Here is a 13,912-nt window from a genome sequence, read left to right on the forward strand (position 1 = left end):
CGTCCGATCACCGAAATTAAGCAGCGTCGGGCGCGGTTAGTACTTAGATGGGGGACCGCTACTATGCTTCTTTGCTAACGACCATACCACGCTGAGTACATCGGTTCTCGTCCGATCACCGAAATTAAGAAGCGTCGGGCGCGGTTAGTACTTAGATGGGGACCGCTTGGGAACCCCGCGTGTTGTTTGCATTGTCCAACTTTTTTAGATTTTTTTTAATTTAAAAAAAAATTAATTTAAAAAATATTTTTTATATATAACAAATTATTTTTTATTTATTTTGTAAAAGTATCTTTTAACTAGCTTTTATTTTATTTTTTAATTCAAAAAAAAAAAAAAAAAAAAAATAAAAAACCAAAAAATTAACGTTACTTTGAATAGCTAATGAATATAATGTATTGATTTTCAGCTAAACATATTTTTGAACGTTGTAAAATATTTTTTCTTTTATGGATTAAAAATAACAATATAAGAATTATTTTCTCTATTTTGAAAAATAAAGTATAAAGAATACTTAGTTGCATCTAATATTTGATTTAAAGTTGTTTTAAAAATCATTTTAAGGTTCATTTTTGGAATATTTTTTTTTCATGCTTGTAAGAAAACTGTTTATTTCCCTTAATCGAAACAAGCATACAATCCCTTATTCGTTCGTGTGTATGTTCAACACTCAAAAGACGTTTTCTTAATATAGCATTTACTGTTAGGCATATGAAGCAAAATAAACTATGCTTCTTTGCCAACGACCATATCACGCTGAGTACATCGGTTCTCGTCCGATCACCGAAATTAAGCAGCGTCGGGCGCGGTTAGTACTTAGATGGGGGACCGCTTGGGAACACCACTGTTAGGCATGTGAAGCAAAATAAACTATGCTTCTTTGCCAACGACCATACCACGCTGAGTACATCCGATGAAGCAACACTCAAAAGACGATGTCTTAATATAGCATTCGCTGTTAGGCATATGAAGTAAAATAAACTATGCTTCTTTGCTAACGACCATACCACGCTGAGTACATCGGTTCTCGTCCGATCACCGAAATTAACTGGCATTGTCCTTTTTATATTTTTTTTAATTTAAAAAATATTTTTTCTAATTTAAAAAATATTTTTTATATTTAACAAATTATTTTTATTTATTTTGTAAAAATATCTTTTAAATAGCTTTTATTTTATTTTTTTAATTAAAAAAAAAAAACAAAACAAAAATTAACGTTACTTTGAATAGCTAATGAATATAATGTATTGATTTTCAGCTAAACATATTTTTGAACGTTGTAAAATATTTTTTCTTTTATGGTTTAAAAATAACAATATAAGATTTGTTTTCTCTATTTTGAAAAATTAAGTACAAAACATACTTATTTGCTTTAAAGTTGTTTTAAAAATCATTTTAAGGTTCATCTTTGAAATATTTTTATTTCATACTTGTGAGAAAACTGTTTATTTCCCTTAATCGAAACAAGCATACAGTCCCTTATTCGTTCGTGTGTATGTTCAACACTCAAAAGACGTTGTCTTAATATAGCATTCACTGTTAGGCATATGAAGCAAAATAAACAATGCTTCTTTGCCAACGACCACACCACACTGAGTACATCGGTTCTCGTCCGATCACCGAAATTAAGCAGCGTCGGGCGCGTTTAGTACTAGATGGGGGACCGCTTGGGAGCACCGCGTGTTGTTGGCATTGTCCAAATTTTTATATTTTTTTATAATTTAAAAAATATTTTTTATATTTAACAAATTATTTTTTATTTATTTTGTAAAAATATCTTTTAACTAGCTTTTTTTTTTATTTTTTTTTAATTCAAAAAAAAAAAAAAAACAAAAAAAAAATTAACGTTACTTCGAATAGCTAATGACTATATTATGTATTGATTTTCAGCTAAACATATTTTTGAACGTTGTAAAATATCTTTTCTTTTATGGTTTAAAAATAATAATATAACATTTATTTTCTCTATTTTGAAAAGTAAAGTATAAAACATACTTATTTGCATCTAATATTTGCTTTAAAGTTGTTTTAAAAATCATTTTAAGTTTCATCTTTGAAATATTTTTATTTCATACTTGTAAGAAAACTGTTTATTTCCCTTAATCGAAACAAGCATACAATCCCTTATTCGTTCGTGTGTATGTTCAACACTCATTCATTTATTTATCCCCCATATAGTTTAGTTATAATAAAAGTGAACTTAAATTCTAAGATTAGTTTGAATTTTTCCTAACAGCATTCTTACTTTTTCTAGGAATATTTCTTATAGTGTATTAATTTGAGGTAGGTCAGCCCATTTAGTTTGTAATTATTGACTTTGTCATATAATAGTTTTAATATTAACAAGAAAGGGAGGAAAACTTGTTATTTATATAGATTTAGCACTTGTAAACTAAAAATAAAATTAATAATAATAATAATAATAATAATAACAGCAACATAAACTTTGATGAATTCATTTCCTTACAACTAAATAAGACCTTAAAATTAACTATTTACATTATTTACAATATATACAATTTTAATTTTGATTTTTATTCAATATTGGGTTGTTGTATAGATTAGGTCATCAATATTATAAGTGCCAAATCTTCTGTTATAAAATACAATGTTTCCATTTTCATTAAATAATAAATTGTGAATATCTAAGTATGTTAGACACATGGAAGATAAGTACCCGAAATTTTGGATAAATCTTATAAAATCTTCTTCTCTTATGAGTCCATTGTTAATTATTGCGTTATTGCTATTAGTACAGCCATTTATGAATTTAAGACCTAATTTGGTCATGAATTTATCTATTCTTTCTATTTTAGCGGTGTTATAAATTGTAGAACATGATGGTGAATGGTACCTTCCATCAGTTGTTCTTACAGTAGTAAAATTGAGACAGTATTTTAACATCTTACGCTCAAAAACTCGGATTTTCTCCATCTGCCTGGATGATATGTTATACCAAATTGGGAACGCATAAGCTATAATTGGCCTTAATAGTTGCTTATACATGCACAATTTTATATGTATACTAACACAACACAAATTTGAACTTAGAAATTATACGATTCACAGACAGGATAGATTAAATAGTTCAAGAGGGGGAACTGCCATTTGTCTAAAAAATACGTATAAAAGTGAAAGACTTTCAAGTAACTTTATGAATTTGGAAGGAACAGTTATTAGAATTAGAGACCTGGGTGGAAGAAACATTATTGTAATGTCTCTATATCAAAAACCTCAAGTTACACTAAATATATTAGACCTAGCATCAATTAGTGTCATAATTGGTGCTAATGAAGCAATTATAGGTTGTGAATTAAATGCCAAACATCCGGATTGAGGAGGTGACTGCATAAATTCAAGTGGTAGAACATTAAAGTCATGGCTTGATAATAGTCCTAACATATCATTTAGACCAACAATTGGCCCAACAAGATGTTCCACAACAACACAATCTTTTATTGACATTTTTATGACAACTCAAGGACTCTATGCACCTGAGAGGTCATATAATTTGGACTTTGAATCTGACCATAGTGCCATAATGCTTTGCATAACAACTTGTCTTGAAAGGCTACAGCCAAAACAAATATTTAATTATAAAAGTTTAAATAAAAACATTCTAAATAATACACTAGCAATTGAATTACAATTGCATATACTTCCAGAGGATCGAAATATTACAACTCATAAAGCAGATTCGGCTATTGAAGGCATAAACACAGCTCTCCAAATAGCTATGGAATATTCCATGAGCATAATTATACCTACTAGATATACTATGAAAAAGCTTCCAGATGATATTTTACATTTTACTTCTCAAAAAAAGACTATAAGAAGAAGATTATACAGAACAAATGATCCACAAATGGCAATTAAACTGAAAGCAATTATACGTAATATGAATACAATTATAGAACAAAGAATTTCACTGTTTGAACGAGAGTGTTTAACACAATAACCTGGTAATGACATGTTTAGAAATATAAAGGGCATTTGTGGAAAACTATCACATAACAAAATTCCTTACATTTTAAAAGAAGGGAATAGAATAACTTCTGACAATGGCAAAGCAGATGTAATAGCAAAATCCTTTGCCCACATACAAAGTACTGTTCCTAGTTATAATAGAAGTCCTGATAGGAATAATCCCTCACTTCCTATGACACAATTTGGATTAGACTCTCTTGCCAATGGCACGGTACTAAACCCCAATAATGGACCATCTGTTTGCCTTGTATCACCAATAGAAGTGGGTAGAACATTAAAAGCTATGAACAATAAGAAAACCAGTGGAGACAATGTCCCGAATTTCATCCTGAGAAAACTTGACCATAGGGCATGGCATTTTGCATTAACTTAGGATATTATCCAAAAAATGGAAAACGGCTAAGATTATCCCAATTTTAAAACCGGGAAAAGATCCTGCAGATGCAACCAGTTATAGACCAATTTCCTTGCTACCTTGTCTCGGCAAACTATTTGAAATAATTATACTCAATAGGCTAAATGAGCATATTGATGATGCTGAAATTTTGAGTAATAATAAATTTGGCTTTAAAAGGCAACACTCAACAACACACGCATTATTAACGCTAAATGACAAAATAGTTGCTGGCCTAAACAAAAGAAGTGCCACTATAGCTGTTAGCTTAGATTTTGATAAAGCCTTCGATACCGTTTTCCAAGAAGGAATTGTTGAAAAAATGGAAATTACATTTGGTTTTCATAACTACATAGTTAAACTTATACATAGCTACCTATATGAGAGAAAATTATATGTATATTTTGATGAAGGTAAATCTGAAACCTATGGGGTAAGAGCTGGAGTTCCCCAGGGATCAGTTTTAGGCCCTATGCTATATAATCTGTACCTAGCATACATACCCCAACCACCTAATGAGTTACTATTAATAATATATGCTGATGACATACTAGTAGCGGCTACACGAGCAAGACAAGCTAATACAATGCTACGCCAATATCTTGCTACCCTCAAAACTTATTTTGACAAATGGGGACTGAAAATTACTGCTAACAAAAGTAAAACAATTATATTTAAAGGAAAGGGGGCCAACCTCTATAAAAATGCTAGGAAATATATTCCTAACATAGCTATTGGAAATGAAACGCTCTCAAATACAGAAACATTCAAATATTTAGGTGTTATATTTGAGCAAAATATGAGCTACATTAGGCATGTAGACAATGTCATTAAAACAGGTAGAATGGCATATCATAACTATCAATGGGTATTAAACAAAACAAGAGGACCTAATAAAACTGCTACTTTACAAGCAAATGATTAGACCAACAATGACATATGCTTTCCCAGTTTGGGCATTTATTTCATCATATCAAATGGAAAGAATTAGAATTTTCGAAAGAAAGATTCTGTCACACTGCCTCGGTCTTCGTAGGCAATTAACAGAACAAGGATATTACAAATGTCCTTCCTTGGAAAAAATTTATAATCTAAGTGGAATTGAAAGATTTGACAGATTTGCAATACTCACTGTCATCAATTGTCTTAAAAAATGCACCGCACATACTAATAACATGATTAAAAATTTAAATTTATCCAGTGAGGAATTTAATAGAATCAAAGAAAACAAACAATATTTAACAGCAACGAGTCTTCTACATCTTGCAGATAGTGGGGGTCTTCATGACTCAGCAGGAAAATTAATATTTTATCATAGACGTTTCAAGTCATATAATTTAACCGATCTTGTTTATAAAACAAATCAATAAAAATTAACTAAACCTGACTATTGGAAATAAAACAATGTAAATATGTAAATAGTTATTTTTTTTATACCCTCCACCATACTATGGAGGGTATATTAATTTTGTCATTCCGTTTGTAACTCCTCGAAATACTCACGTCAGACCCAACAAAGTATATATATTCTTGATCAGCGTAAAATTCTAAGACGATTTAGCCATGTCCGTCTGTCTGTCTGTGTGTCTGTCTGTCTGTCTGTCTGTCTGTCCGTCTGTCTGTCTGTCTGTCTGTCTGTCTGTTGTAATCACGCTATCTTTCGAACAAATTGAGATAGAAGGCTAAAATTTTGCACACATGTATATTTTGCCAGTAGGCAGGTTAAGTTCGTAAATGGGTCATGTAGGTCCAAGTTTTCATATAGCCCCCATATAACGGTACCTCTCGATATTCGGTATTTTGATGATTTTAGCGACATTATTCACCGGAACCGTTCCAAATTTGGTATTTGAAGTTCGTAATAGATACTGCAGCAGAAAACAGAAAATGGGCCATGTAGGTCCACGTCTTCGTATAGCCCCCATATACCGTACCCCCCGATATTCGGTATTTTGATGATTTTAGCGACATTATTTAACGGAACCGTTCCAAATTTGGTATTTGAAGTTCGTAATAGATACTGCAGCAGAAAACAAAAAATGGACCATGTAGGTCCACGTCTTCGTATAGGCCCTATATACCGTACCCCCCGATATTCGGTATTTTGATGATTTTAGCGACATTATTTACCGGGATTGTTTTAAATTTCGCATTTGAAGTTCGTAATGGATACTTCAGCCCATGCCAGAAAATTGTCTGTGCAGGTCCACGTCTTGGTATAGCCCCCATATAACGGTACCCCCTATATTCGGTATTTTGATGATTTTAGCTATATTATAAACAAATTTTTCTTCATGTTTCGCATTTAAATGTTGTAATAACTTATGACAAAAGTTGCCTATGCAGGTATACGTCGTCGTATAGACATTCGGTATTTTTAAGATATTAACAGAATTTTTAAAGGATTTTTTTTTATTTTATTTATTTATTTTATTTTTTTAGGAAATTGCCAAATTTGTACCAAATGGTGGAGGGTATTAAAAGTTCGGCCCGGCCGAACTTACAGCTTTTTTACTTGTTTATTTTATTTTTGTTATTATTAAGTAGTTTATAAGTAATATATACAACTTGTGTTTTTCCATTTTCACAAGATACAATAAAATTGACTTAATGTATAATTAAACAATGGGAACGGGCTGGCCTGCCATAATACTCAATTCTATTAACTAAATGTAATAATTCTAGATAAATAGGTAACTATGTTAGAAATAAGCATGTAATTAGACTTAAGAAACTTTGTAAAAACTGTATTTGGAAATAAAATGAAATGAAATGGTTAGTACTTAGATGGGGGACCGCTTGGGAACACCGCGTGTTGTTGGTATTGTCCAACTTTTTTAAATTTTTTAATTTAAAAAATATTTTTTCTAATTTAAAAAATATTTTTTATATTTAACAAATTATTTTTTATTTTTTTGTAAAAAAAAAAAAGAAAAACAAAAAAAAAAAACAAAGTTACTTTGAATAGCTAATGAATATAATGTATTGATTTTCAGCTAGACATATTATTGAATGTTGTAAAATATCTTTTCTTTTATGGTTTAAAAATAATAATATAAGATTTATTTTTTCTATTTTGAAAGTTAAGTATAAAACATACTTATTTCCATCTCATATTTGCTTTAAAGTTGTTTTAAAAATCATTTTAAGGTTCATCTTTAAATTATTTTTATTTCATACTTGTAAGAACACTGTTTATTTCTCTTAATCGAAACAAGCATACAATCCCTTATTCTTTCGTGTGTATGTTCAACACTCAAAAGACGTTGTCTTAATATAGCATTCACTGTTAGGCATATGAAGCAAAATAAACTATGCTTCTTTGCCAACGACCACACCACACTGAGTACATCGGTTCTCGTCCGATCACCGAAATTAAGCAGCGTAGGTCGCGGTTAGTACTTAGATGGGGAATCGCTTGGGAACACATGGTGTTGTTGGCATTGTCCAACTTTTTTATATTTTTTTTAATTTAAAAAATATTTTTATATTTAACAAATTATTTTTTATTTATTTTGTAAAAATATCTTTTAAATAGCTTTTATTTTATTTTTTTTAATTCAAAAAAAAAAAAAAAAAAAAAAAAAAAAAAAAATTAACGTTACTTCGAATAGCTAATGACTATATTATGTATTGATTTTCAGCTAAACATATTTTTGAACGTTGTAAAATATCTTTTCTTTTATGGTTTAAAAATAATAATATAACATTTATTTTCTCTATTTTGAAAAGTAAAGTATAAAACATACTTATTTGCATCTAATATTTGCTTTAAAGTTGTTTTAAAAATCATTTTAAGGTTCATCTTTGAAATATTTTTATTTCATACTTGTAAGAAAACTGTTTATTTCCCTTAATCGAAACAAGCATACAATCCCTTATTCGTTCGTGTGTATGTTCAACACTCATTCATTTATTTATTCCCCATATAGTTTAGTTATAATAAAAGTGAACTTAAATTCTAAGATTAGTTTGAATTTTTCCTAACAGCATTCTTACTTTTTCTAGGAATATTTCTTATAGTGTATTAATTTGAGGTAGGTCAGCCCATTTGGTTTGTAATTATTGACTTTGTCATATAATAGTTTTAATATTAACAAGAAAGGGAGGAAAACTTGTTATTTATGTAGATTTAGTACTTGTAAACTAAAAATAAAATTAATAATAATAAAAATAATAATAATAACAACATAAACTTTGATGAATTCACTTCCTTACAACTAAATAAGACCTTAAAATTAACTATTTACATTATTTACAATATATACAATTTTAATTTTGATTTTTATTCAATATTGGGTTGTTGTATAGATTAGGTCATCAATATTATAAGTGCTAAATCTTCTGTTATAAAATACAATGTTTCCATTTTCATTAAATAATAAATTGTGAATATCTAAGTATGTTAGACACATGGAAGATAAGTACCCGAAATTTTGGATAAATCTTATAAAATCTTCTTCTCTTGTCTAAAAAAATACGTTGTCTAAAAAATACGTATAAAAGTGAAAGACTTTCAAGTAACTTTATGAATTTGGAAGGAACAGTTATTAGAATTAGAGACCTGGGTGGAAGAAACATTATTGTAATGTCTCTATATCAAAAACCTCAAGTTACACTAAATATATTAGACCTAGAATCAATTAGTGGCATAATTGGTGCTAATGAAGCAATTATAGGTTGTGAATTAAATGCCAAACATCCGGATTGAGGAGGTGACTGCATAAATTCAAGTGGTAGAACATTAAAGTCATGGCTTGATAATAGTCCTAACATATCAATTAGACCAACAATTGGCCCAACAAGATGTTCCACAACAACACAATCTTTTATTGACATTTTTATGACAACTCAAGGACTCTATGCACCTGAGAGGTCATATAATTTGGACTTTGAATCTGACCATAGTGCCATAATGCTTTGCATAACAACTTGTCTTGAAAGGCTACAGCCAAAACAAATATTTAATTATAAAAGTTTAAATAAAAACATTCTAAATAATACACTAGCAATTGAATTACAATTGCATATACTTCCAGAGGATCGAAATATTACAACTCATGAAGTAGATTCGGCTATTGAAGGGATAAACACAGCTCTCCAAATAGCTATGGAATCTTCCATGAGCAAAATTATACCTACTAGATATACTATGAAAAAGCTTCCAGATGATATTTTACATTTTACTTCTCAAAAAAAGACTATAAGAAGAAGATTATACAGAAAAAATGATCCACAAATGGCAATTAAACTGAAAGCAATTATACGTAATATGAATACAATTATAGAACAAAGAATTTCACTGTTTGAACGAGAGTGTTTAACACAATAACCTGGTAATGACATGTTTAGAAATATAAAAGGCATTTGTGGAAAACTATCACATAACAAAATTCCTTACATTTTAAAAGAAGGGAATAGAATAACTTCTGACAATGGCAAAGCAGATGTAATAGCAAAATCCTTTGCCCACATACAAAGTACTGTTCCTAGTTATAATAGAAGTCCTGATAGGAATAATCCCTCACTTCCTATGACACAATTTGGATTAGACTCTCTTGCCAATGGCACGGTACTAAACCCCAATAATGGACCATCTGTTTGCCTTGTATCACCAATAGAAGTGGGTAGAACATTAAAAGCTATGAACAATAAGAAAACCAGTGGAGACAATGTCCCGAATTTCATCCTGAGAAAACTTGACCATAGGGCATGGCATTTTGCATTAACTTAGGATATTATCCAAAAAAATGGAAAATGGCTAAGATTATCCCAATTTTAAAACCGGGAAAAGATCCTGCAGATGCAACCAGTTATAGACCAATTTCCTTGCTACCTTGTCTCGGCAAACTATTTGAAATAATTATACTCAATAGGCTAAATGAGCATATTGATGATGCTGAAATTTTGAGTAATAATAAATTTGGCTTTAAAAGGCAACACTCAACAACACACGCATTATTAACGCTAAATGACAAAACAGTTGCTGGCCTAAACAAAAGTAGTGCCACTATAGCTGTTAGCTTAGATTTTGATAAAGCCTTCGATACCGTTTTCCAAGAAGGAATTGTTGAAAAAATGGAAATTACATTTGGTTTTAATAACTACATAGTTAAACTTATACATAGCTACCTATATGAGAGAAAATTATATGTATATTTTGATGAAGGTAAATCTGAAACCTATGGGGTAAGAGCTGGAGTTCCCCAGGGATCAGTTTTAGGCCCTATGCTATATAATCTGTACCTAGCAGACATACCCCAACCACCTAATGAGTTACTATTAATAATATATGCTGATGACATACTAGTAGCGGCTACACGAGCAAGACAAGCTAATACAATGCTACGCCAATATCTTGCTACCCTCAAAACTTATTTTGACAAATGGGGACTGAAAATTACTGCTAACAAAAGTAAAACAATTATATTTAAAGGAAAGGGGGCCAACCTCTATAAAAATGCTAGGAAATATATTCCTAACATAGCTATTGGAAATGAAACGCTCTCAAATACAGAAACATTCAAATATTTAGGTGTTATATTTGAGCAAAATATGAGCTACATTAGGCATGTAGACAATGTCATTAAAACAGGTAGAATGGCATATCATAACTATCAATGGGTATTAAACAAAACAAGAGGACCTAATAAAACTGCTACTTTACAAGCAAATGATTAGACCAACAATGACATATGCTTTCCCAGTTTGGGCATTTATTTCATCATATCAAATGGAAAGAATTAGAATTTTCGAAAGAAAGATTCTGTCACACTGCCTCGGTCTTCGTAGGCAATTAACAGAACAAGGATATTACAAATGTCCTTCCTTGGAAAAAATTTATAATCTAAGTGGAATTGAAAGATTTGACAGATTTGCAATACTCACTGTCATCAATTGTCTTAAAAAATGCACCGCACATACTAATAACATGATTAAAAATTTAAATTTATCCAGTGAGGAATTTAATAGAATCAAAGAAAACAAACAATATTTAACAGCAACGAGTCTTCTACATCTTGCAGATAGTGGGGGTCTTCATGACTCAGCAGGAAAATTAATATTTTATCATAGACGTTTCAAGTCATATAATTTAACCGATCTTGTTTATAAAACAAATCAATAAAAATTAACTAAACCTGACTATTGGAAATAAAACAATGTAAATATGTAAATAGTTATTTTATTTTTATTTTATTTTTGTTATTATTAAGTAGTTTATAAGTAATATATACAACTTGTGTTTTTCCATTTTCACAAGATACAATAAAATTGACTTAATGTATAATTAAACAATGGGAACGGGCTGGCCTGCCATAATACTCAATTCTATTAACTAAATGTAATAATTCTAGATAAATAGGTAACTATGTTAGAAATAAGCATGTAATTAGACTTAAGAAACTTTGTAAAAACTGTATTTGGAAATAAAATGAAATGAAATGGTTAGTACTTAGATGGGGGACCGCTTGGGAACACCGCGTGTTGTTGGTATTGTCCAACTTTTTTAAATTTTTTTAATTTAAAAAATATTTTTTCTAATTTAAAAAATATTTTTTATATTTAACAAATTATTTTTTATTTTTTTGTAAAAAAAAAAAAGAAAAACAAAAAAAAAAAAACAAAGTTACTTTGAATAGCTAATGAATATAATGTATTGATTTTCAGCTAGACATATTATTGAATGTTGTAAAATATCTTTTCTTTTATGGTTTAAAAATAATAATATAAGATTTATTTTTTCTATTTTGAAAGTTAAGTATAAAACATACTTATTTCCATCTCATATTTGCTTTAAAGTTGTTTTAAAAATCATTTTAAGGTTCATCTTTAAATTATTTTTATTTCATACTTGTAAGAACACTGTTTATTTCTCTTAATCGAAACAAGCATACAATCCCTTATTCTTTCGTGTGTATGTTCAACACTCAAAAGACGTTGTCTTAATATAGCATTCACTGTTAGGCATATGAAGCAAAATAAACTATGCTTCTTTGCCAACGACCACACCACACTGAGTACATCGGTTCTCGTCCGATCACCGAAATTAAGCAGCGTAGGTCGCGGTTAGTACTTAGATGGGGAATCGCTTGGGAACACATGGTGTTGTTGGCATTGTCCAACTTTTTTATATTTTTTTTAATTTAAAAAATATTTTTTATATTTAACAAATTATTTTTTATTTATTTTGTAAAAATATCTTTTAAATAGCTTTTATTTTATTTTTTTTTAATTCAAAAAAAAAAAAAAAAAAAAACAAAAAAAAAATTAACGTTACTTCGAATAGCTAATGACTATATTATGTATTGATTTTCAGCTAAACATATTTTTGAACGTTGTAAAATATCTTTTCTTTTATGGTTTAAAAATAATAATATAACATTTATTTTCTCTATTTTGAAAAGTAAAGTATAAAACATACTTATTTGCATCTAATATTTGCTTTAAAGTTGTTTTAAAAATCATTTTAAGGTTCATCTTTGAAATATTTTTATTTCATACTTGTAAGAAAACTGTTTATTTCCCTTAATCGAAACAAGCATACAATCCCTTATTCGTTCGTGTGTATGTTCAACACTCATTCATTTATTTATTCCCCATATAGTTTAGTTATAATAAAAGTGAACTTAAATTCTAAGATTAGTTTGAATTTTTCCTAACAGCATTCTTACTTTTTCTAGGAATATTTCTTATAGTGTATTAATTTGAGGTAGGTCAGCCCATTTGGTTTGTAATTATTGACTTTGTCATATAATAGTTTTAATATTAACAAGAAAGGGAGGAAAACTTGTTATTTATGTAGATTTAGTACTTGTAAACTAAAAATAAAATTAATAATAATAAAAATAATAACAACATAAACTTTGATGAATTCATTTCCTTACAACTAAATAAGACCTTAAAATTAACTATTTACATTATTTACAATATATACAATTTTAATTTTGATTTTTATTCAATATTGGGTTGTTGTATAGATTAGGTCATCAATATTATAAGTGCTAAATCTTCTGTTATAAAATACAATGTTTCCATTTTCATTAAATAATAAATTGTGAATATCTAAGTATGTTAGACACATGGAAGATAAGTACCCGAAATTTTGGATAAATCTTATAAAATCTTCTTCTCTTATGAGTCCATTGTTAATTATTGCGTTATTGCTATTAGTACAGCCATTTATGAATTTAAGACCTAATTTGGTCATGAATTTATCTATTCTTTCTATTTTAGCGGTGTTACAAATTGTAGAACATGATGGTGAATGGTACCTTCCATCAGCTGTTCTTACAGTAGTTAAATTGAGACAGTATTTTAACATCTTACGCTCAAAAACTCGGATTTTCTCCATCTGCCTGGATGATATGTTATACCAAATTGGGAACGCATAAGCTATAATTGGCCTTAATAGTTGCTTATATATGCACAATTTTATATTTATACTAACACAACACAAATTTGAACTTAGAAATTATACGATTCACAGACAGGATAGATTAAATAGTTCAAGAGGGGGAACTGCTATTTGTC

At 29.2% G+C, this 13,912-nt stretch overlaps 5 pseudogenes; all 5 read left to right on the forward strand.

Annotated features, from left to right (window-relative positions):
• The first annotated feature begins 73 nt into the window (after positions 1-73).
• On the forward strand, positions 74-191 carry LOC131805235 (5S ribosomal RNA; annotated as a pseudogene).
• A 547-nt stretch (positions 192-738) lies between these two features.
• LOC131805259 (5S ribosomal RNA) lies at positions 739-854 on the forward strand (annotated as a pseudogene).
• Positions 855-1,574: 720 nt separating this feature from the next.
• LOC131805231 (5S ribosomal RNA) lies at positions 1,575-1,692 on the forward strand (annotated as a pseudogene).
• Positions 1,693-7,705: 6,013 nt separating this feature from the next.
• Positions 7,706-7,824, forward strand: LOC131805252 (5S ribosomal RNA; annotated as a pseudogene).
• A 4,553-nt stretch (positions 7,825-12,377) lies between these two features.
• Positions 12,378-12,496, forward strand: LOC131805253 (5S ribosomal RNA; annotated as a pseudogene).
• Positions 12,497-13,912: the final 1,416 nt, after the last annotated feature.

The sequence above is a fragment of the Musca domestica genome, unplaced genomic scaffold, assembly GCF_030504385.1.
Source record: "Musca domestica strain aabys unplaced genomic scaffold, Musca_domestica.polishedcontigs.V.1.1 5, whole genome shotgun sequence".
In the NCBI taxonomy this organism is placed as follows: Eukaryota; Metazoa; Arthropoda; class Insecta; order Diptera; family Muscidae; genus Musca; species Musca domestica.